The 26,446-nt window shown below is 40.6% G+C and overlaps 1 protein-coding gene across 4 annotated transcripts in view; it reads right to left on the bottom strand.

The window, feature by feature from the left end:
• Positions 1-26,446, bottom strand: part of PTPRK (protein tyrosine phosphatase receptor type K) — a 389,066-nt gene that overhangs the window by 290,274 nt on the left and 72,346 nt on the right. The gene's annotated exons all lie outside the window — the stretch shown is intronic.

Below are 26,446 nucleotides of genomic sequence, written 5' to 3'. Positions count from 1 at the left end.
GGGTTTTCCTCCCTCCAATTTGCTGCCAGCTCCTCAGGGTAGCTGCCTACCTCTTGCAGCTGTAGCAAGATTTAAAAACACAAGCTCCTTGTTCTCTTTCCAGCAAATGAGCTTCTTTAGAGACTGGATGCAGGCTGCCATTATTAATCTCTGGAGTGGAGAATTAATGCAGCCACAAGGAGCCATTCCTCGGGACCTGAAACAGCAGCAGTAGCAGCACCTCTACTGCCAACATCCTCTGATCTGAGGCTCGACTACCGGCAGTAGACCTTGCATCCACAGCCAGCCTCCAACTTAACCCAACATTGATTTGAGCTTTGGATTTTGCCCAGAGGCACCAGTGGTGGTTCATGGAGATGACTCCTGGGATCCATAGCACCCTGCCATCATTCTAGACTGGCCAATTGGTCCAGGCTACAGCTCTGTAGTGGACCAATCCAAGAGCTAACGCTTCCAAGAGGAAGTGGTTGGATCTGCAAAACGCAGACCTTCTGGAGCAGTTCACATGATCAAAACAAGTGACCTTGTCTTAAATAAGCCATAGGTTATTTGAGGTTTGTTTAACCCTTCAATAAGCCATGCTGCCCAGGTTCGGATGATACAATATGCTGTGGTCAGGCAGTGATGGCACACAACAAACCGTGGCATGTTTTGATCCTGCAAGCCAAGGCAATGAGGGAGAGAGGGAATCGAGGCAGAATTTAGAGCAGCCATAACAGAAGCTCAGATTTGGTCTGACCCCACCCCCAAACAAATTTTGAGTGGTATTTTTAATCAACAAAATAAATGGATGGCACCCTGAACCAGATGCAATAAAGGAAGGTACCATTTCAAAAAGCACTAACATGCATATGTATGTAATTTTACCAAGAAAGTTTTCTCAAGCACACATTATTGCAGTATGCCCACACTCCAAAAAACTGTTCATGAGTTTCCAGGCCTGAAGATATTTCTTAATCCCAATAACCTCATCCATCTTCATTAGTTGCTTACCATAGGCCTGCTTCAAACAAAGTCCCTTAACAGAGTGTTAGAAATCACAATACAAGCAAATCAACCCCAGTTGGAATGTAGCTTAGTATTTACTTAAAGAAGTATATAATCAGTGAGGGATAGGTGGGACAAACTGATTAATGGTAACTTCAATCAAAAGTACCAGAGTCCATCCAATTTTCAGTGTTGCATTAAACTTGGCATCCAGCAAATCCACTGAGAAAAGCAGAATGAAGTACACTAATACTTCATTGATACAGTTGTCATTTAATGGTATTTATTTATTAATATCAACCTAATCCAAAAAAGGGTGGACACAAAGCCAATCACTAAGACTAAGAACTGGCCTCAGAGAGAAAATAATGGTCAATTGCAATTCACGGTCTTTTTCAAATCTTTAACTTCAAGAATAATGGAAGAAAGAACCAGAAATGAAAGGTAAAATTAAAGTTCCAGAAAGAAAGAATATAGCAGGAGTCGCAAAACTTTTTAAGTTTTGGAATTGATTACCCATTCATAAAACAACTGTCGTGGTGGGCATAGCTGGTCATAAAATACTAATTTCTTAGAATGAAAACTGGTGAGAACGAACGACAAGTAACTTTCCCAAGAATCCAAGTAAAAGGCAGAGATGGGGGTCTTAGCTCCAAAACACAAAAACACTCTTTTGAACCCAAATAACAGTGCTTGAGGGTAGGACATGGTTTTGCAGTATGGCAATGTCCAGTTAAACAAAATAACAGGCTCACAGGCACCATACTGGAAACCTTAGGAATATAGTATAGGTCTTGGTCAAGGCCTATTTACTGCTTTCATGTGCGAAAGAGGTGGCAGGATGCCTCTTCTCTAGCAAAACTTGTCCTGATGCAAAATCTCCCCTCTTCCTCCCTCCTGTTCTGGTGTTAAGCCTGAACAGGGTACGCAAACTCATGTTAGTGGCATAGGGTTGCCTGCGCACACTGGCACCGCCACCTATGACTTCATGCCCACTGAGCCTACATTGGGTGGCAAAATCTGAAGAGTGGTTCTACTTATGTTCCCTTGAACATGATAAACCGTCCAACTGGGGACTTGGCTTTATTAGGGTTCCTGATTGCTGAGTTTTATTTGTAGTCAAGTGAATGAATGTAAAACCTCTCTTCAGACCTAGCTGTAATTGGAAGTGAGTGGACAGGGTCGGTGACATGGGATATGGGGTGCATGGCCCATAGACATGGCTCTGCGCCCCTTACGTGAGTTTATCTACCCACTTGAGCTTAGTGCTGGAAATTTGTAACAGAATGTAGGAGACAGAGCACATAATCCAGTAAAATGTTTACGCTCCTGCCAATTCTCTTACGCCCCGCCAATTGTGTTGTGCAATAGAGATTTAGCGCTTCCTGGGTAACACAAAACAAATGGAAACACATGTTTTTGGAAGGAGGCATATCAGAGCTTCAATAAGGAAGCTCTGCTGACCTGCCTCCTTCCAGAAACAAGTGTTTCTGCTTGTCTTAAGGCTTCCCCTAGGAAGCGCTAAATCTCCTTTTCATAAGCAGTGGGTCCAACTTGTGCAATAGTATTGGAAGGAGCCATCATTTGTGTAAGGGAATCAGCAAGATCTAAAGGAATCAGCAGGGCCATAAGCACTCCATAGGAGTCTGCTCAGAAAGAAAAATAAGGAAAAACAAGGGTTTTAGGAGAATAAGGTAGCAAGTGATGGGAAAGACCCCTGTGACATCCTCGAGCACTGCAGCCACTTAGAGTAGACAATATTGGGCGAGGTGGACAAATAATCTGACCTTGTGTAAGGCAGCTTCCTATGTTCCTAGTTGCAGATGCCTCTCACAAGGGCAACAGATGTAAGCCATATTATAAACTTTGCAGCAGCTGTTATCTCAGCCTACACTTAGAAATCCTTGGCTTTGCTGCTTAGCTTTGAAAATGAAAGGCAAGATCAGGAAAGATAATCTGTGATAATCTCAAAGAAAATGGCTGGCTGCGAACAGGCATTAAGATCACCTATATAGAGTGGCTTTTATAACTCATGGGCATAAAACAAGTGTGAAACTTCAGGATTAGAGAAGAAAGAATTGTCAAGGGGCAGAGGAGTGCCCAAGGTCCAGTCTGCAGTAGTCCACTGTCATAGTAGGGTTCATTATTCATGAGTTCAAAAGTATTTTGCTTTTAAAGGTATTATTTATTTATGTATTATTTTTGAACAGATTACCTTACAAAACAAATCATGGCGAACACTAAGACGTTGCTTTTCTATAGATATTTAACACACTGGAATCTATTACAAACATTAAAAAAATGCCACTGAGACTTGGAAAAAAGGAGGCTAATGGGAAACCTGATAGAGGTGTACAAAAATTATGCATGGTGTGGAGAATGTGGATAGGCCTCTACCATAACATTAGAACCCAGGGTCATCCCATGAAGCTGCTTGGTGGGAGATTCAGGACAGATAAAAGGAAGTAGTTCTTCACAGAGCTCATAGTTAAACTAAGGAATTCACTACCACAAGATGTGGTGATGGCTACTGTTGTTTTATACTGTTGTTTTTATTTTTCTGATGGTTTTAAATTTTATATACTTCTTAATGTTCACTGTTTTTCACTTTTGTAAACCGCCCAGAGAGCTTCGGCTATGGGGTGGTATATAAATTTAATAAATAAATAAATGGCCACCAATTTGGATAGCTTTAAAAAGGGGTTGGGGGTTGGATAAATTCCTGGAGGAGAAGGCTATCAATGGCTAATAGTCCTGATGGTTAAGTGCAACCTCCAGTATCAAAGGCAGTAAGCTTGTATACACTAGTTGCTGGGGAACATGGGTGGGAGGGTGCTGTTGTACTGTGTCCTGCTTGTGGGTCCCTGGTCAACAGCTGGTTAGCCACTGTGTGAACAGAGTGCTGGAGTAGATGGCCCCTTGGTCTGATCCAGTATGGCTCTTCTTATGTTCTTATAAGACCCATCATGTACCTTACAACAAAGCTGTGAGACTTCTCAAATAACTTACAACAACACTACAGTTAAGGAAATGGATTAACACATCTTGCTAATCATGCCAAAACTTCCTAAATGTTTCCCATTCTAGGATCTGAAGGAATAATATACTGCAGAATATTACTGTAATTAAAAATTATTACTTCCAGAATTTCCTTGTCTCGGAACAATTTCACAATGCATAAAGTCTGTTCTTCCATTTCCACTCTTCCAACAAATATCTTAACAATGTTCATAGATGTAAGAACTTTGCTTTTTAATAGCTGCATGGCACAATGATCAGTTTGAAAGATTCCGATTTGTCATTTGTTCTGTACACTTCACATCTACTATGCAGCCCAAACATGGATGTCTAGGTCTTATAGGCTTCAAATTACCAACCTTCTTATGCAGCAGTTCTAATGGAAAAGTACAAGGAAGCCACTACAAAATAATCTCAGTAGGAAAGCAGGATTTTATACACCATTACACTGGGATCAATCCAGTAATCTCCACTATTTTATATGCAGGCTTAAAGGTACACACTATTTAAGATTTAAACCATTCACTTTTCACTATTGTACCAACAATAAAGAAGAAAGGGAAAGGGCACCCTAGCAATGTACTATAAAGGACACCAAAGGAGTACCACCACTGTCGGCATTGTTTATCAAAGGTATTTTATTACTACAAAATATGCCATCATCTTCATATGGAATAACCACTAATGGAGAGTTCAAATTGTATAATCTTTTGTGTTACTGTCAATTTCATTAATTCCAATACATAGTTGTGCAGCTAGCTCACAAAAGATCCTTGGGAGTTTTATGGAACTATTTTGTTTCTACCTGATTAACTGGGAAGTCTAGTCCACTCAGTTCTCTTCCTCTGTAGATGTATTCATTAGCATTAAGCAATTTTACAAGAAACCAATAATTAAAAAAAAATCTTCTGGGGAGGGAGGGAGAGATTCCTAAAGGTTTTTTTTTTAAAAAAAAAAAACATTTTTAATCCTCCCAATTACCAATGTTCCCTAAAGTTTGTGAGACATTTGAGGTGGAAGAATTAGGAAAGTGCTAGGAGATAGTTCAAAACAACTGGATATCAATGGATGGCAACTGAAATATTAATGTCTCTGACAATGCTAGAATACTTTTCTAAAGCATCCAAAACCAGTTGCATTTCCACCCAAGGGAAGTCTTTCATATATTAGGCATTTATGTATCACTTTAGATTGTCAAACAAAAACAAAGAGCAATGTTCTCTACTGAGCTGATTGCTTTGTCAGAGCAACTGTCAAGGATGGCAGATTACAGAGTGGAAAAGGGGGGGGGGACAAACCAGAAAACATTAAGCCTTTAAAAGTTACAACACTATTCTCACCAGGAGTCCTTTTTAATCAGCATCTGTCATGACATATCTCAGCGCTCAAATCTGTCTCCTTTTAGATTACAATAATGCTATGGCCATTTTACAGCAAAACCTTCCATTTCTATAGATACTTAACTGATAAACTAACAGTGCTATTCCTTTAAGCAATGTTATCACTATCCCCTGTCACAATAGCAAAGTGACAGTCTGCTTTAACATGCATGCCTTAAGGGCAGCCATTACCCCTTTTAATGGCTTAAGTGCCCTCAAGTATATAAATGTAAAGTACCAATGGAGCTCACATGGACTCATTTGGAAGATTGATGTTCCTAATTGCTGTCCTTCACAGCCCCTATTAATTTTAGGAATCCAGATTCTGATTAGTGCTAACTGTAAACAAGCAACTTTGCAACTTCACGGTTTTTGCCATTTATTGCTTCCAAATCAGTAAGAATGTATTTCTAATGTAAAGTGGATTTTCTTATCTGTCATTTAGAACCCCTTCCCATCATGAATCAGTAGCCCCAATGCAGCACATTTTTTTAATAAGCAACACAAATCACTCCTAAAACACTTGCACCAAACTCTAGCTTAGATGATGATGATGACTGTCAATTCTAACAATGTCTTTTCCAAATTAAGCATATCATATAATTAGGATAAGAGGGTTCCCCAAATCCCCTCCTTAAAGATATGTTGTTCTAGCTCCTTGATCCTTTTGCTTGCTCTTTGCCAGCTCTACAACATCCATGCTGAGGTTCAGCAACTAGTACTGCACAAGTGTGGCTGCAACATAAATTTGTATAAGGACATTATCATACTGGCAGTTTTATTTTTGATTCCTTCCCTAATGATCCCTGACATGGACTTTGCCCTTTTCACAGTTGCCACATGCTGGGTCAACATTTTTACTGAGCCATCCAACACAACCCGAAGGTCTCTTTCTTGGTCGGTCACTACCAGTTTAGACCCCATCAACATATATATGAAATAAGATGTATTTTACCCATGTGCATTACCTTACATTTGCTTGCAGTGAACCAGATTTGCTATGCTAATGCCCTTTTGTCCAGTTTAGAGATATGGTTTTGGAACTCTTAATAATATTTTTATTTAACATCCCTGAATAATTCAGTATGATCAGTAAATTTAACAATCTCACTGCTCATCCCTAACTCCAGATCATTTATAAACAATTTTAAAAAGCACCAATTCAAATACAAAACCTTAGGGGACCCCACTGTTTACATCTCTCTGTTCTGAGAACTGGCCATTTATTCCTACTCTTTGGCTTTCTGTTCTTTCACCGGTTCCTACTATCCATAAAAGGATCTCTGCTCTTATTCCATGACTGTTAAATTTGGGAAGGGGATTAAGGGAAGGGTGTAGTTGAAGCCCCTTTAAGAATGCAAGTAGCAGGTGTGTCACTCTGCTAGATGGACAAAATACTTTGACAAAAGAGCCATTAATATATGGTCTGCAGTATGATTGTAGCTTTTGTACAAGACCATTCCAAAATCCCACATGAAAGGAAATTCCAAGATATACTCAACAGGCAGAAGAGAGACAAAGGAAAGGCCCTGTGGGTCTGGTCTAACAAAAGTCAGTGAGAACGAAATGGTTATTGTAAGTTGGTTTTATGCCCAGGGGCTACCCTCCAAAGTGATGTGAAGCTGATCACCATTGCATGTGATAGGGCTGTGAGGAAGGATAATTCCATTCACACCAACTGCCTTTCCTAGATAATGCTATCAATTAAACTCCAGACTCATTTGGGCTGTGTATCATTCCCTTTATTTCCAATCCGAGTCTTCTCACGCTCATGCTTATAGTCAAAATGCCTACAAATGAGGACAGGTCTAGGTAACAGTTGGATTACAGATTTTCACAAGTAAAAGATCAGCCATTCCATTTTCGTTACTAAATGCAGACTTAGGAAACGTAGGAAACTCCCTTCTACTGAGTTAGACCATTGGTCCATCTAGCCCTGTATTGGTCAACACTGATTGGCAGTAGGCAGAATTCCTTTCCTCGCCTTACCTGGAGAAGCTAGGGATCGAACCTAGGACCATCTGCATACAAAGCAGGTGCTCTATCACACTGAGCTATGGCCCCCTCTAAAGACTTCATGGCTTCACCACCAGCCAGCTTCTTTCTTCTCCCCCTCACTCCCCACTTTGTTTACCATCTAGCTTGATAAAGACTTCTGGATAATTCTGGATAACTCAAATGCTTGCTCACTATTTTCTGACATTAGGGGTTGGCCTGACATGGATTTTGGAATCTTTCTTATGGCTACATTTGCTTTTTACTGCAACATTGCTCTTCTGAAGATGGTAATAAAATTCACACAGCACATAACACAATAAAAAAGCAACATAAAAACAAACATCTACCGAATCCCTTTTCTTATCATTCGAATTCACCAATATTTCCAAAGAGCGCTCTCATCCTTTAAGAACAAATCAACTAAATAAGCCACATCAAGACTCATCTGGAAACCCAGGCAGAATGCCAGCTAAATCAGGAATTAACACTACAAATTAGATGTGACATGGCATATCTGGTGTATATTTCCTTTTAAGTCAAAGTAATTTCTTCATCAGTAGTTGTGGTTAAAAATAGCCCTGATATTTATGAAATACCAAACATTCCTGAAATTGACGCAAATTAAACTCATTCAGAAGTGTGCTTTGGAGATTAATCTGAGAGGAGCAATTAACACAAACCAATGGGAAATATCAATGGTTGTATTTTGTTCTTGTCCTGCAGTTTTAACATATATCAATTGTCTTTCAACCTCTCAGATCATTGTGTTCTAAGTAACTGAAAACATTATACCTCAGAAACAAATGTGATTAGACACATAGAAATGCATACCAGCCATATCCAGGAAAAGCCAAAGAGTAAGCAGCTATACATTAAGCTCAACCTACAACAAAAAGTATGGCATTGAACATACACCTGCCCATTAGACTGAAAGAAACTAGATTCTCCATTTCCATTCCAGCTTGAGCTTCCAGGAATTTCACATTTTGCCTGTTCCCATTTATCCTATCAGCAAACTGCAAAACTTTTTTCATGTGAAAGATCTTACTGCTACAGCATCAGTTTTCAAAGGAGCAACCAGTACTGCAGTCTACAACTCAACCTTCTGCACACTCAATGCAAATGCGAAATGGGCTAAACCAGCCTTTCCAAACCTGGTGCCTTCCAGATGTTTTGGACAACTCACAGCATTCCTGACCATTGGCTATGCTGATTGGAGCTGGTGGGTACTGATGCCCAAAACATCTGGAGGACACCAAGGGGAAGGCTGGGGTATATGTGTGTAGGTACCTCACACGCTCCGGGTTCCCAATCACATGGCTGAGCCTATGCACTACATGCACAGAGGTCAAGGGTGGGGCTGGTGGGCATGATCCCTCTCCTTCTAGGCACCTTAAGTATACAACTGCGTAAAGAGAGACTATGCACATCCTTTTATACTCCTGCCAGTAACCCCCCCCCCCCCACTAATTTGAGATCCGGTTGTAAGTTTGGTTGGATCCAACCTGCGCATACAGAAACACATACTGTATTCTTCACATCCCAATAAAGGTACTTTTTTAAAAAGTGGATCTTCAACTATGAATTGTCCTTTAACACAAAGAAGTAGTACTGGAAGGAGCACCTGGAGAAGTATAATTCAGTGTAAATTTTGTACACTAAAGATGCTCAATAATCTGTATGAAGACTGCAGCAGCTTCAACTCCATGCAGAAGACATACTGGGCAAATTCACATGACACGCTGAGCCACCCTGGCAAATAAGCCATGTAGTCTGAGTTGTTTGTGGAACAACCCACGATGCGCCCACAGACGATTGGTCTTGACATGGCTTGTTTCCCCCTCCTTTTATTTATTTGTTATTTATTTATTTACATTTATATCCCGCCTTTTTTTCCTCCAAGGAACCCAAGGCAGCATACATAATCCTCCTCGTCCTCTTCATTTTATCCCTCCTTTTCTCCCCTTCCCCCACTGGTTCCCCCAGCTCCAGCACATATCCCAGCTGTTAACTTAACAGAGTACACACTGTGGAATCCAGCCATGAATCCAAGGGGGGTGTACATGTGTTCAGAAAAGTATGGCACACACATTTTGAAGGGAAAAATAAGGGTGTCCATGGTATATTCTGTAACATATGAAGAACATAAGAAGAGCTTAGCTGGATTAGACCAAAAGTTCCATCTAGTCTGGCTACCTGTGGGAAATCCAAAAGAAGGGCATGGGTGCAACAGCAGCGCTCCTCAGCTCTGCTTGTCTAGCTGGCCCTGCAGAAGGAACAGGTAGAACTTCAAAAAATATAGTCATGAAGTCCTGGATTTCAACCTCCTATCTAGCAACCTAAATTTGGCTTCCAGGACCTCATGATTACATTTCCCTACATCATTGGTACCAACATGTATCACGATCATTGACTCTACCCCAGCTCTATCTACAAAGCTATATAGATGGTGCGTGATATCCACAACCTTCTAACTAGGCAGGCAATTTACCATGTGGCCTCCAATTTAGCATTACACTTTCCTAAAAGTCAGTAGCATTAGTTTAAAAAAAATCCATGATTTTTTTTTAAAAAAAACACCAAATATGAGAATTTTTAACTTAATTTCTACTTTTTCAAAAAATTAAATCAGATTTAAACAATTACTTAAAAAGGAGCCTAGATCAAAGATAACATCATGATATCATCATGAATACTAATTACATAGCTTCCAATTATATTATATATATGTATGTTAACAGAAGTTAATGAAGATGGGAGATAACCTGATCATTCCTATTGTACACTGCAGGTGGGGTGTGCAGAAGTGCATTCTCTCTCTCTCTCTCTCTCTCTCTCTCTCTCTCTCTCTCAGGGCATGTCTAGATGGGGCAATATCCCGGTGATGGTCCCGGGATTGTCCCTGTGCGATTCCTCCCTTGGCCCAGGATATCGCCCTACCCTTTCATTCTGTTTTTTCCAGTGGTCTCAAGATGATCCTGAGACCGTGGGACATGTGGCCTGCCATCGCTGTTTTGTCCCGGCTCCTCATAAGTAAATGCGAGGAGCCAGGAACAGGGCACGGAGCTCCTCAAGAGCTCTGTGCCCATTGGGGGTGGGGTGGGGGGAGTGCGAGTTTTTTTAAAAATAAACCTTACAATTTCAGTCAAGCACTCGTGCGCTCATTTTTCTTTTTTAAAAAATCCAAAATGGCGGGCACAATGCCCTCTTCATCCTGGGATGTCGCACGCCACGGGTAGATGAGGGGGATGATCTCACGATCATAAAATCGTGAGATCACCCCCCTCATCTAGCCATGCCCTAAGTGCAAAGAGAGAGAAAGTCAATGAATAGAGAATTTGGGGATATGGAGTAGATTTGAACAATAAGGAGGAATCTGGGTGTAAATGCAAGGAATAGGGAAGGGGAATAGAAAGTAAAATCAAACGTGAACAGAACATATTCATGCAATCCTGACTCTAAAGGAAATTTCTGCTGCATGCAACAACCTTATTGGTGGCACATCAATACAAAAATATCATGATTAATTGAACAGTTCATTTCCTAAATGGTTTCAAACGTTCATTCCACTTTAGTACTAAAATGACCAAATTATCATCCCATTTTTTGATTAAAATTGATCTGAGAACAATTCAGAACAACTGCTTAGTGTGTACCTACTTTCTAATGAAACCTACATCACTGAATATGTATTAAGGTTATATTAAAGAATAATTTACTTCTACTAAAAATGGTGATTAAACAGAATCTTCCTCACTAGTGATTTAAATCATTAAAATGAGTCCGTCAGAGAAGTGATTTAAATCATTATTTAAATCATAATTTCAATCAATTTGATATAAATCAAATCAACCCTGAAAGACAGACAGGGACAAACAATCTATCAAATCACTGGAAGCCACAAGTTACTCTGCTCTGTTATTATGTTGTGACTCTGGATATATTTGCATATATCAAGCCCAAATTGTTTCTTTCCCGTTCTAGTAATTCTTAGTTCACCGAGTCCAAAAATTACATCAGATATAGTATGGAGTACATACAGAACACCACTTCTAAGCTGATTTCATGTTTAGTAACACCTTTGGTGATCTAGGGAGACCAGTGTGTCATCAGAGGATCATTGAAAGCATTTTAGGTAGGTTTGGCAAAACAACTGACTGTAGAAAAGCTGTGCTACAGCCTGATTAGCAGTGACATAACAGAAACTAGAACTGAAATCTTCTGCAGTTTACCTTTCATTTGTGACTCGCACCTTCGTGAAGTTTGGACTAGGCATAAAGGAAATCAAGATTTTGCATAACACAAGTATGTAATGTTACCTTAGCTGTGCTACACAGCTTCCAAAGCCTATTTGTGAACTGCCAAGAGAGCTTTGGCTATTAGGCGATATAGGAATGTAATAAATAAATATTTCTTCTACATTTGTTTCTATTTTAAGATGATTAGAAGAGAATGTGCTTACATTATAGAAAAACGGTTACATCAGTGCCAACATTTACCTCCTTTTTCTGACCAAAAGCCAGATTCTACTCAAAGGCAATTCCAAATAAGCATTAAAACCACACACACACACACACCCTGTAGCAACAAATGATCTTGCATATTACATTTCGGGAAGGCAGGGTCAGGCCCAATCCCTCTAGCTGCACTGACCTTTATAAATAGTTTAGTTTGCTTGCCTAAACATGATTAAATAATTGTTTCTCTTAATATTGAAAATGCGCATTCAGTTTTAAAAAGTGAAAATTGACTTGGCTGGGATTCAATGTGGCATAGGCACATATACATAGGTAAGCAGATAGGTGAGTGTGCGCATGTGTGCGCACCCATTTGTCTACTAGAGGCAGCCCTTAGTTCTTTATGTCATGCTGCTCTGAAAACACCCTGATTTTTAGGAGCAGCTTCTCAGCGTACATGGGAATGTTGTGGTGAAACAGGGAGTCTTAAAAGCTCTTTTGTGCACAAGGAAGATCATGAATGTCTCTCTGTATCCCTGCCATTAAAAATACAAACCCACAGCTGGGCAACAACCAAAATGCTATAAAAGTGTGCAAGCTTTCAAATTCTTGAGAATTCTTCATCAGGTAGGTGGTACAAAAAAAGCAGGGGACGGGGGAAGAAGTAGAATAGTCCAACAATTAGGCCAGATGGTATGGCGTGAGGTCTGAAATGGGAGATACTCCCAGTCTCAAAATGAATATTTGCAGAACAAATGCATTCAGAGACAGACAAGCAATGGCTGATCTCCATTTCTGGAAACACAGTTTGACCCCCGAGAATATAGGATCCCGAGGAACCCCGTGCGATATGCCAGAGCAGGATTCCACCTGTACTAGGGTGACTATATTTTGGAAACCAAAAAGGAGAACAACATGGTCGCCCCCAAGGGGGCGTGTCCAGTACCAAGGGGGCATGCCCACCCGAACATAGCCTTGGTCACATGTCTGATTTTACAGCACACATTTAAGACAAATCTGTTCTACATAACATCTTAATGTTAAAATCGCTGAAATAAAGAACAAGTGAGAGATTCAATGTATCTGAAATTAACTTCACTCACTCCTACTTTTGTAGGTTTTGCTGTACTTTGAAGCTTTTGCTATACTCTGTGTGTTACATTCTCCCCTTCCCTCAAATATCTTTTCTGACTGTATCTTCACTCATTGCAAACTGCTGTTGTTGTTAACAGGGTTTGCTACTGGCCCCAGATCTGTTTCAAATTTGGTATGGCTAAAGCTCTACCTAAAAGCTATCATGGTGCCAAGTTTCAGCTCTTTATCTTTAAAAATGACAGTTTAAAAAATAATAATTTTAAAACCTCATTTTTTAAAAAAAAAATCCTAAAAAATCAATGGGTGAACGGGTCTGTTTCAAATTTTGTGTGGCTAAAGCTCTACCTAAATCCTTTCATGGTACAAATTTTCATCTCTTTATCTTTAAAAATGACAATTTTAAAAACAATAATTTTAAAACCTCAATTTTTAAAAAATTCATAAAAAATCAATGGATGAACGGATCTGTTTCAAATTTGGTATGACTAAAGCCCTTCCTAATAGCTACCATTGTGCCAAGTTTCATGTCTTTATCTTAAAAAATGACGGAGTTATAAGCATTTTTGTTAATTCCAATTAGAGCTGCTCTTTGGGGGAAAAATCCGGATTTCCCCTCCCCCTCCCAGATTTGCCATCAAAAACCCGGACAAATCCGGGCAAATTCGGTCATATGGTCACCCTAACCTGTATCATCTTCTAGAAATTATCCAATAGGTGGGAGTGAACTACTAAAGAGCAATGACCCCTACTCTTGCTAGGAAGGTCTAAAAGGATACTGTGGTCAGTGATATTAAAGCCACTAAGACGTCTAAGAGAACCAGCAGGAAAGGTGTCTCTCCCAGTAAAAGGTCATCTACCAGCACAAGCATGGTTTGTTCATTTGTCCCTAAATGAAGCCTGACACCAGATCGAAATAAGTCCAGAAAAATGAGTCTCTCAAGAACACCTTGAAATTGTGTACACCCTTACAAGAAGGATGAAAATCTCTTTTGTAGGAAATATCAAAAAAAGTTGTTGGGAAGCAATTTGGCTCACCTAAACTACTTAAGAAAAATCTCTTCGGGAAAGAAAGAAAACATGAGACTTTTCAGTTTTCATTCATCTACGAGAAGAAATGTAGATTATTTCAGTGGTCATTAAGTGGCCTGGAGCTTATACTGCTTGTCAAGACACATTTCTTTGAAGTACTCCCCCTTTGAGACTGCAGATTGCCTCAGATCACGGATCTGCAACACTGAGCTGCTTTGGTTGAATTGCACATACCAAGAGTAGCACTTCCACTAAACAGAAACAAAATTAGGACTCCATTAAGGCTTACTAAATAAATCTAAGAAACTGAGCAATAATAAACTCAATCCTAATTGATTATTATTATTAAATTTATAGCTTTCACCATCTGCCTAGCTGATGTCTAGCATGATGTATACTAAAAATAAAATAAGAAACACTGGAATAAAAAACAAGCCATACCCTAAAATTTGACAGCAGCATTAAAACTGAACAACAACATAAAACATCGTGAAGTATTAAAAGCCCCACAGAACAGAACAGTCTTTACTGTCCATCTAATGGAAAGTACAGAAGGAGCTGATCTCATCTACCTTGGGAGGGAGTTCTACAGGGTGTTGCTTCCAAAAAGGCCCTGTCTCATGTACCCACAAACCTAACCTGTCTAGGTTGGGGGGGGGGGGGGAATATCGTAAATTACAGGCAGGTTCATATGGAAGGAAGGGAGCTTTACTAGACTGAACAGCACAGTGAGAAAACATAGAGACTACAAGACAGAGAACTATAGTAAGGGGGAAAGGCTTCATAAACTGCAGTAAGCACCAAACAATAAAAGCTGATTAACTCAACATAAAAATCAATCTTTCATAACTGATGCGGAATACATTGGAAATATAGCTACAAACAAGAACTCCAGAATTAACCACCTACAGATGTAAGCCTGCAAACGCCTTTGCGCTAGAAAGCTACAGGATAATGAGTATTCAGTAAGTGAACTTGCAAAAACAGGAACCTTGTATGGTTGTTAAAAGGAACATTTGAACATTTTAAGTGATGAACACTGGGTGTAATTTATTTATTTACTTATTTATTTATTACATTTCTATACCGCCCAATAGCCGGAGCTCTCCTTATCATCCAATGCTTGTCAAAGACAAGTAAGAGTTCCTATTTTATATTACATGAAACAGCACATCTTTATAGTGCACTAGAGAGCAAGCAATGGAAACCAAATGCTCTCATGGGGTCTAGTGGCTGGCAAACATTTAGAGAGGCTTCACCTCACAAATAGCATTTTCCCATTATCAACGCACACCCCTCCATCTATGTTGCTCCATCCTGTTTTCAAATGCTAGACATTTGAAATAGCTTCGGCTATTGGGCAGTATAAAAACGTAATAAGTAAAATAAAATAAATAAATAAACTACAGAATTCCAGTGTTCAGCAAATGGTAGCAAACCGTGTTAAAGCTGGCACAAGACATAGCTGGAATTCTATCAGCCATATATATGTCAAACGTGTCCCAACATCTGGTACAAATTAATCTTCAGGGTATGAAAACATGTGTGCAACCGTCTCACAAGAAGCGGCCTTAATCTGGAGTCAGAGACTGTTCAGCTAGTGCAGCTGTGTCACCACTGACAGGCAGTGACTCTCTAGGATTTCAGTCAAGACAATGCAAGTGTATCTATTTTGCTCATTCACATTCTAGGGGGAGTTTCATCCACTGAACAGAAGCTATGAAGAGAGTGCACGCAAGTCGGTGCACCTTATGAGTGCAGAAAACACAAAGGGGAGTACCCAACCGTTAGCGCCAGTGACATTGGCTGGCGTAAAACAATGCCAAATTGCAACTTAAGCCATGGTGTATCAGACCAAGGGTCCATCTAGTCCAGCATTCTGTTCACACATTGGCCAACCAGCTGTCAACCAGGGGCCCACATGCAGGACAATTATTCCCATTGCCCTAGCAAGCATTGGTTTACGCAGCACACTTGGCCTGCTTTCATACTGTGTGCTTGTTTTAAACAACAAAACCAAAGACAGTTGGCTTAACACAAGCTGGCATGTCATAATAGAAAGTATGAGAAATGAAAATCCTTCTTCTGCCAGGTTTCCAAGTCCTTCTGTTGAAACTTAATATTGCCCAGTGCAATCATCAAGAATACTGAGGGCATACTGCACAATACCATTTCTTAAAGTGGCATTTCCGAAGTCATTAATCCCATATATAATCAAGGAATGATTCATTTTAAAAATACCAGAATTCAATGCATGTCAGTGGGTTTACATTTCTCCTTACATAGTTTGAGAGAGTTAAGCTTCAAATGTCTTTCCAGGACCCTACTACACCTTTCTGGTTAATGAAACCATTTCATATGCAGTTTTACTATTCTCAGGTGTAGCAGCAGAATCAAATAGATTTAATTCATGCATCTGCCACTGTTGTTACCCTATCTCAAGAACTTTAAATAATCACTTAGCATTTGAATGGTTTTATACAGTACTATAAGGAGTGGTGAAAGGAGAGGAAAGGAGAAGATTAAAAAGGCCATGAACACATGCAGCTACTTTACCCTGAGTGAGACCATTACTCCCTTGAGCCCAGTGCTGCCTGCTCTGAATAGAGACTGCTCTATCTCTGGTGCTCAAGCGGCAGGTATGGTGGGGGTCTTTCCCAAAGCTGCTGCTAGAGAGCCATTTAACTGGAAATGCCAAATACTGAACGAGGCCCCTTTCTGCATGCAAAGGATGTGTACTGTCACCACTGTATGGCATCCTCTCACATTGCATCATAGCTGGACCCTTAAGATATTTGATGCAATGTTTTGGGAGTGGATTGGAAAAAGCATGCAGGTAGAATCAATGCAGCTACTTATTAAGAGTTGCAGGGGAAGGACAGCTGAATGCCAAATGGACATGCAAAGCAGTGAAGCCACACACTGCTCTGACAGGAGCTCAAGAGTGCAGAAAATTTAGAACAGGATTCCCAAGGTCCACCCCTCCAAATGGCTAAATTTCAAGCATGGATGAGATTGGAAAGGAACAGAAAGGCAACGAGCCATTGGATTGCTCCCCAATCCAATCCAACCCAGCATATACCTCATATCCACAGGAAGTTGTGGGGTCCCCAGGAAAATATTGGTTTGTATTGATATTATGAGGACCAATGCGCATTGGCTCCTTAGCAGCCCAAAATAAGTGGCTGAAGCTGTAAAGGCTTCCATTGCAACTGTCCCTCAATGACATACACTTATACTGTAAAACAACGGAAAAGCATCTCTCACCAGCAGCCTCTAGTGATTAGCTGAGAAGGAAGGAAAGTGTCATTCCAATTTTGGAAACAACGTCCCTTGGCCTCAGGGTTAGAGCTATCAAGGAGCTGCTGAAGTACGGAATACTAAGAAAGTAAAATGTCAGCTAAAAAAATGCAATGAGGAAAAAAGCCAAGGGAGCCCACTAAGACAACCTCATATACTTACCTCTGCCTTGGGGCAGTCAGGGCTTTACTGTCATTCATCCTTAGCTGAAAGGGAGGAATAGGGCAAACATTTTAAAAAAGGGTATTTGCAGCGATTAGCATGATGAATTAAGAGTTATTTATGGTTGTCTCCAAGTGAAACTGCAAGTGAAGCCAACAAGTCAACCAAAGAAGGTATTTTAACAGACATCTTTGGGATTGGGACAGCAAACACGTTACTATGAAGAAGGCCCCCCTCCCCATAAACACAGGCCGAGTCACTTCTATTTCTTTATTGCAGACTGCCAAAGGTGAAACAAGAGAACTTTTATCTGTGGTATCCTGTTGAACATTCAAGCATAAATGGAGAGAGTGCCCAATAATTTTGCTTTAAAAGCTTCTTTCTAACAGAGCTGCATTTATTGTACATACAAGCACACACTCACGCACACTCACATAGAGACTTTTACAACTGCACGCCATTCCAAAAGAAGTAAGCTCTATCCCTTTATACATAAGCCGTGACTAAAGGCCATGTGCAAAACTTCAAAAGAGGCTGAAAACGTGAAGCTGAAAACTTTTATTGGCACACAATATTTTACCCTAAATCTCCTAGAAAATAAAATAGCAAAGTTCTAAAAATGGAACGTTTAATTATTATTTTTTTGGTCTTATTATAATAGACACCATGCTAAGAAAATTACGGCAACTATAAGCAATTTATACCAAATAATAATCCTTTCCCATTAAAAGGATTTTTGTTTTAATAACAAAGCAGGAAAGGAAGAAATGCTAATTAAATGAAACATGGACTTACGTTCAATGTTAAAGGCTTACTTCCTACAGCAATACAGATTTTAGCCAAAAAGAGACACCCCCACAAGTCCATCCTGTGATTAAAATCTATGGAGGAAGAGAGCGGCCACATTCGGATGTTCATCCAGCACTTCCTAAACTGTGGCTGGGAACGAGAGAGCTATGGGAATTGCTCCTTCCCTCCTCTCTTCCCCATTGCACACTGACTTCAGTATAGAGTTCCTGGCTTGCATTAAGCCAGACTTCACCATTGCATCCAAATCAGCTTAACGAATATTTAACAAACCCAAATCAGACCCTGTCTTAGTAGCCTGGTTTGTTAACCATGATCAAGCCAATTCAGAAATAATGGACAACTCTTTTTTAATACAAGGTAGAATCTATGCACTGAACCTGATGTGCAAAAGGAAAAGTACAGCAATTAGACACTGTGACACCGATAGTGCACCAGTTGCAAGCTTGCCAGCATGGTCCCGAGTCCGATTGAAAGTGCTGGGTTTAACCTTCAAAGACTTCTTATTATTATTTATTTATTTATTTATTTATTTATTTATTTATATAGCACCATCAGTGTACATGGTGCTGTACAGAGTAAAACAGTAAATAGCAAGACCCTTAAATCTGTGATCTCCAGTGCTGTGCTCAAGGACACCAATGTACCCCTGGACTTCTCTTGGCACCCACCAGACTCCCTGTGCCTTTTGATTTTATTTCTTAAGATTTGCATTATTATTATTATTATTATTAGTAGTGGTAGTAGTAGTATTCTGGGAGGCTGGCATACCTTCCAGTTCTATCTCTACTTGAGTTCAAAAGAGTGGTTTTGTGTTTTGGAGTTCAGATCTCACCTTTATCTTGTACTTAAATTCTTACTTTTCTTTCAGTTTCACCACTTTGCGTTTTGGAAAATGAGTGTTTTGTGGTGTCCAGCCATGCCTACCATGGCAGCCATTTTATGAATGGAAAAGAGACCACCCCCCAGTGCAGCAATTTTGGTGATAGCACCCACAGCACTCTCTCAAAATTCCAAACATACCCACTAATCTGAAAAGTTTGGGGACCCTTGCCTTAAATCGATTGGGGCCAGGCATAATCTTACCTGCCTGCCTGCACTTTGAGGGCGGCTGCCAAAGCCCTGCTCACACGCCAACCAGTAAGGACAATTAGGCTGGTGAGCACTAAGGAGAAGAGGTTTTCACTTATGGTCTCATGGCCATGGAGCACATCACCAACTGATGTGTGTCAGACCCTGTCATCACTTGGAAGACCTCTTAAGGTGCACTTGTTTTCTCTAGCCTTTTCTTAAGGTTTTATGCGCTACTGAACCAAGATGCTTTTAGCTACTGTAGTTTAAATATCAACTGAAGTTTTGCATGTCATTGGCTAGAATGTTATAGTTGTTTGCTAATTTTATTCATGATTAATTTTTGCATCTAAGTTTGATTAATTATAAAGTTTACTTACAACTTTGAAAGCTGCCCTGAGAGGGCTTTCCCCCTAAATGCAGTTTATAAATATCTTAAATGAACAAAATAAATAAAAATCTGGTTCACCACTGTGGGAAAAGAATGCTAGACTAGACATCCCCTTGGTGTGATCAAACAGGGCTCTCTTTGGCTGTGTTCAGACAACACAATAGTCAATGGTGGGTTAACAGTCAACTCCACAATTGATTATGAAGGGGTACTCCTCACACAACATGATTATAATCAACTGTGGTGTGGATTAAGAGCAGTGCTGAGTTTACCATTAGTCAATGGTGTGTTTGTATGACACATCCCCTGCCCTCTCTCCGCCCCCCCAGTCCTCCTGCTGGTATCCCATCAGCCACTGCGAGTTCTGCTGGCAGGATTAAAGTGGCAGCTGCTGCTTTGGGAAACTATGATTCAGAGTGTTTTGGAAAAAGTGGGGGAAACAAACTGCAAAGATGGACTTCCCCCCCCCACCCCAAACACACTCCATCCAACAAAATGAGAAACTACAATTCATTAAAGGCTTTCTGGTTTAATCACGGCATGCACAAAGGAGCTACAGGCAAAATGCTTGTTCATAACCTGAGATATGATCAGCTGACCTCTCCCATAAATTCTTGTCAGCTAAAAAACAGATAAAAGAAGTTGAGGTATCTCAACGTACATGCAAGGTTCAGTATTCCCCTCAACTCTCTCTCTCTCTTTCAACCTCACCCTCCCCTCACCCCGACTCCAAGGCAGACCTTGTTATGCCAAGCTGCTCCTGGACCCCTTGTATTCCAATGATTCGAATCTTGCGATACGAATCCATCCCACTTTACAATTTTAGTCTTGGAAGTTGACTTGCAGGAGAACTCCCTTAGATGTGGTGGAGGAAATTATTCCTAAGTTACAGAAGACACAAAAGTACAGCTGAAGATGGAAGGAAAATATTCATGGTGGTCAATACCGAGAAGCTTGGAAGAAATAAAACTACCCCCAGGCCCACATTTATACAACTTGCCCTTTCTCTGCACAGAATATTAAGCAGTCTGGATGCAATTACTCTTCTGACAGGCTTGTAAAAACACCCTACCCATATAAGTTAATAGTTCATAATTCATACTGATAGCTCTGTGCAAACAATAGACATGTATGTTGCTTAGCAATGCTCAAGAGCTTACCACCTTAAATCACTGAGTCTGTGAGTGAAAAACGAATGAGGCTGTTTTATAGCCAAATCTGCACTTTCACGTTTGGAAGTAGAACATTTACTAGAGACATTAGAAGTAAATGAAGGTTTTAATCTTACAGCACTGTCACTTTCAGTTCAAATAAAGAACCAAGGAAACTATTCGGACACACACATTTCTGATTTGGTAGAGAGCATTTAATCTTTTTAAATGCACACATGGTTCCTGTTGGCCAAGAGAAACAGTTTTCCTGGGAGTTTGAAATGGCTCTAATCTAATACAAACTTTGCTGTTATGACAGTCTTATTCAGAAGAGGACCAAACACGCCAGTGCTGCATGTATAGCAAGGTCAAGGTACTTTGCAGCAGTTTTATATTCTGATGCAACAAATCCTATTCATAAGTGTTTTGAACTACACCTGCAAATTATAATGGCCAAGTTTGTAATTTAGTGACTTAGATTCAACAAAGGTTATAGAAACAAACCTGATTTGCTGCAATTATTAAGCATTTTATAATAGCCGCATGTTCCAAAACTCCCCACTTATTTCCACAGTGACTGACTTGTAAAAGCATTTATGTAGTTTACACAACCCACTCCAGATTTTTAATGGTCATCAAATGTCAAGAGAAGACTCCTGCAACTGCAAGAAAGGCAACTGATCCCACATATATCTGTCAGATCTTTCAGCTATATAAACATCCAGTCAACTCCCAGTTCTACATTAAAAGGTTAATTTAAGCTTTGGCTGAGGAGATGGGAGAAATAAGAAAGTAGCATAAAACAAGATAGTAGAAATGTTCTAAATAACCCTATGCTAAACAGAGTTACATAGGGTAAATTGCCTTACTTGGAGATTCAATGGTGTCCTCTCAGTATTTGGTGATGGGCATAAGCCATAGGGAAAACAGCCTCATCTTTATTTTTATACTCAAGGCAGGGGAATAAGGATGAACTAATCAGGTGAGTGTAGCTATCCTTGGAGAGATGATGCTACACTTGCTGCACATCAGTCATAACTTAGACAGGACACAGAGGTTAAACACATGCCGACAGCCTAGCGTGGTTGGACGTGAACTGGCATGTTCTCTCAATTCCTAGTAAATGGGGCCCACAAAGGGAAAAATTTCTATCCTGGTTTGGGGGGGGGGTGTTTTTGCAAGGAAAATCTTGGAATGGAGAACCTAGTCCATAAACAGAAGCAGATGACTTGTTGAGGGCACAGTGGTATGGGATGGAAGGATGTATAAAGTCCTCTCCCCAGCCTAGTTGTTGCCTCTCCAGGTCAATAGCAGCTGCTATGTGGAGAAAATGGTCCTGTCCTACAGAAATAGGCAACCAGGCTTAGGATGGGGCTACACTCCCCCTGAAAGACTGTGTTTGCAGTTTGGGGGTGCTCCTGGATCCGTTGCTCCAAATGACAGCCCAGATAGATGCGACGGCCAGGAGCGCCTACTATCCGCTTCGGCTGATACGCCAGCTGCGCCCCTTCTTAGAGTCAGAAGACCTAAAGACAGTAGTGCACACGCTGGTAACTTCAAGGCTTGACTTCTACAATGCGCTCTACATAGGGCTACCATTTTGCTTAGTTCGGAAACTTCAACTAGTTCAAAATATGGCAGCCAGGTTGGTCACCGGTACATCTAGGGGTGAGCATATTACCCCAACATTAAAATCACTCCACTGGCTGCCAATTAGTTTCCGGGCAAAGTACAAAGTGTTGGTCATTACCTTTAAAGCCCTAAATGGTTTGGGTCCAGGTAACCTGCGGGATTGCCTTCTCCCATATAGTCTGCTCAGGTCCTCTGGGGTGAACTTACTTCAGTCAGCTAAAACTAAGCTGACATCAGTTTTCTAGAGGACCTTTTCTTCTGTCGCCCCAGATTGTGGAATGGCCTGCCGGAGGAGATTCGTAAAATTAACTCTCTGTGTGATTTTAAGGCAGCTTTAAAGACTAGCCTTTTCTGGCAGGCCTATCCAGATCAACATTAAATCATGAATTTTTAAAATGTTTTGATTCCTGTTCTAATGTTGTTCCCCGCCTCGATCCAAAGGGAGAGGCAGGTAAGAAATTATTATTATTATTATTATTATTATTATTATTATTATTATTATTATTATGTTCCGCAGCCAGATGTTTTTAGTAAAAGGCAGTAATGGCAGTGGGGGGGGGGACGAGTGAATGGACTCCTACACCAGGTTTGTTATCCAATTGTCATGGCTCCTGGATCTTCCTCAAGGGCAAGTAACAGCAAAAGAAGGTCTGCTGAAGGGAAGGGGCAGATGTTCTTCAGCATCCTCTTTCCAATCCACTGGGTGAGTTTGGGTTATAAAGGGGAAAAGTTACTGATAAAACTGTCAAAAAATAATGATGATGATGTCTGGATTTCAGAATGATCTCCACTGGATGCAGGTGTGTCTGTGTACCAATAACACACACACAAACTCACGACTGCAGTTCTTGTTTCCTTAAAATATATAATAGTTTCCTATTATATATTTTAATTTCCATATCAGTATTTGTTTCAGAATCGCACAGGCATCCACACACACAAACATTTGCGCAGAAAGTCTGTCATTCCTCTGCAGCCGCATGTCTGTTGTAGCTCAAAGAGAGAGGAAGTAGAGACAAACAATTAGTAACAGTCCCCTTAGGACCACACATTTGTTCAACCCATTCTATATTGACCCCTCTAGTACTTAACTAAGGTTTGTATAGTGTTTGTGATTCTTTGAGCCAGGCCAGGATTTCTGAATGACCTGCATTAAGTACAGATTATCCATCCAAGGTTTTGTACCAGACGGGCAAGGGAAAGGCTAGTTCGCCTGTGGCTGCCTGCAAAGAAGGAACACTAAAATAAATGACTACCACCTAAGTCTTATATGGAATCAGATTCCTATTTCCAAGGGTCCCAGGTCTGTGGACACAACAGTTAGCATAAAGCCTTAAACCGCCCAGAGAGCTTGAGCTATCGGGCAGTATATAAATGAAATAAATAAATAAATAATTTTCTTTGGACAAACTCTTAATGTGCAATCAATTCATTTGCATTAGAACCTATTATCAAAGGGGAAATGTGACGGGGAGGGGGAATATGATAGCATTTTAAAGTATCTGTTCTGGATTGTCACACAGAAGAGGGCTGCAATCAGTTCTCTATCATCCAGGACTGTAGGTCACAAAATAACAGACTAAAGTTACAGGAAGGAAGACAAATTTCAGTTGTACATCAGGAATAACTTCTTAATGGTCCATGTGAGTCAGGATGCTAGAAAATCAATGTTCTCAATCACGCAGGATACAGGGGGCTCTCCACTTCAGAAAGTCACCCTCCATGAGTAGAGGGCAACAAATGTAATGGCAGAAAGGGACAATGCTGGAGTGCTTTCTCTCCTTGCATGTTTGATTTATCCAAGTAGAGGACACCTGGAATAGGATGCATCTAGAGTACTACAGCTAGACAATGGGCAGGTTCACATATCACGCCTAGTGTTTTTTCAATTTTTGGGTGCCTCAAAAATGCATGAAAGGGGTCATATAGTTCTTTAAAAAATGTTTTATTGGTCTTGTACAAGTGCACACTTACAGCTGTTTAATATGTGCAGTCTTGCTTGGTCAATTTCCTTGTATGTTTCAGCTGTCAAAGGCAGTGCCAAAGAAAAGTAGGTAACATACAAGGGTATTGACAAGATTAGGCTGCATACAAGCTAACTAGTGCACAGCTGTGAAGGACCAGAGGAGAAATAATAGTAAGAGAAAGGAGGGACAAGTCAGAAGCACAGAAAATGGGGCAAAAAGGTGAGCAGAGGAAGTGCACCATAAGGGGAGGAGACAATGTGATGCTCTTACTCTTCATCATTAAACTGACACCTATCATTGTCTTCCTCCTTTTCAACATCTCCCCAAGTCTCCAGCTACTCCAGAAAGGGGAGGTATTAACTCCCCCTCTTTTCACTGCTCCTTTATTGGTTACTGCCATGGTTACTGCACTTCAGCGGATGTGCGCAAATCTCCCTAACCTTAAACAGCCAGTGAATGAGTGACAGTCCCTCCAAAGTGCCGTTTCAGCATCAGTAGAAGGACAGTCATTGGCAAGGGAGGCTGGAAACGGTAGAGAGAGCAACAAGGGGCATTTTGCCATGCTTTCCAAGTGTCTCTGTAGTTGATTCCAACAACTCACCATAATATTGCTCTCCCAGGTTTGAACTACATGACAAACAACCATGGTTATGAACAACCCTAAAATATACCACGGGTTCTCGGTGTGGCTTGTGCCAGAAAAATAAGTAACTGCACAGAAAACACTCTGGGTTCAGATAACACAACAACCCACCATGGTGGGTTGTAGTGCTGTGCGAACCCAGTCATAGCCTCACTTTGTCTCCTATGAAATACTTTTAAAATGCTATACAGTAAAATCTTTAAAAAGCCATTGACCAGTCTTTGAAAGGTGAATAGAAATAGAAAATTAATGGTGCACTGGTGATATGGATGGAGGAGAGGAACCTTAAGTGTATAATTTTTGGACTTAAGACAGTCTCTTTCTGCTTCTGCTGCAATTACTTAAGTACAGTGTCTGGGGCTTCTTCACTTAAAAGTGGTTATTAAATGTATTCCTGGAGTGGACACTATGCAATTTTGTCCAGAATTCTAGTCTGACTAAATATTATTCAAGCAAACTTGGGCCTTCTTTGCATGAATGAAGCTTAAGTTTCATTAAATCAGAAAACATGGATGACTTCCAGATGTTGTTGGATCAACTCCCATCATCCTTCACCATCTATGCCGAGGGACACATATCCCTCATCCCTGCATTAAACAGTCAACCAGGAAGTTATAGCTGAAAGCATTTTTTATTAGTGTGCAGAATGTGTATTTTATTTACAAAATGGAAATACAATTCACATCTGCTGGCCTACACAATGCTGCATTCAGAATACTTACACCAGCAAGCGAACGGTGAGTCCAATGGATTCCTGTTCAGCCTTGCACCCAGTTTTCTTGATCTGTTTTGGGTAACCCTGAATTGGGGCTGTTTCTAAGGCTCAGAAACAGCTTCTGAGGTGAGTTGGGGTGGGGGAGACTGTGCATGGCCCTTCTTTGAATCCATTCCAGGTTTCAGTCAGAACCACCCAGAACTCTAAAGGAGCTTTCCAAGGTGCTCAGCCCTATGCCCAACATAGGTTCATCACTTTGGATAGCTCCTTTAGAGTTCAGGCTGGTTTTGACTGAAACCCAGCATGTATTCACAGCCCCACTGAAATCCGAGCCACCAGCCTCCACTGGCTGGTGGGCACCTACCCAAACATGCTGCCTGCTGACACCAGGCCTGCATCTGGTTGGCCACTCTAGGAACATAATGCTAAACTAGGTAGGCCACTAGTTTGATCCAATATGACTTTTCTTACGTGTAGGACAGCATGCTGACCTAATTAGCCAGCTGTGCTGATGAATGACCAGCTATAAATCAGCACAGCTTGAACTAGATCTCTACTGCAGTCAACTCTGAGTTAACCTCAGCATGTTGCCTTGCTTCTCCGACCCTTGCAGACTCCTGGACTTTCAACGACCCCCACTGGAC

This window comes from Elgaria multicarinata, chromosome 4 (assembly GCF_023053635.1).
Source record: "Elgaria multicarinata webbii isolate HBS135686 ecotype San Diego chromosome 4, rElgMul1.1.pri, whole genome shotgun sequence".
NCBI lineage: Eukaryota > Metazoa > Chordata > Lepidosauria > Squamata > Anguidae > Elgaria > Elgaria multicarinata.
Note: the sequence above shows the minus strand (reverse complement) of the source record. Positions and strands in the feature narration are given on the sequence as shown.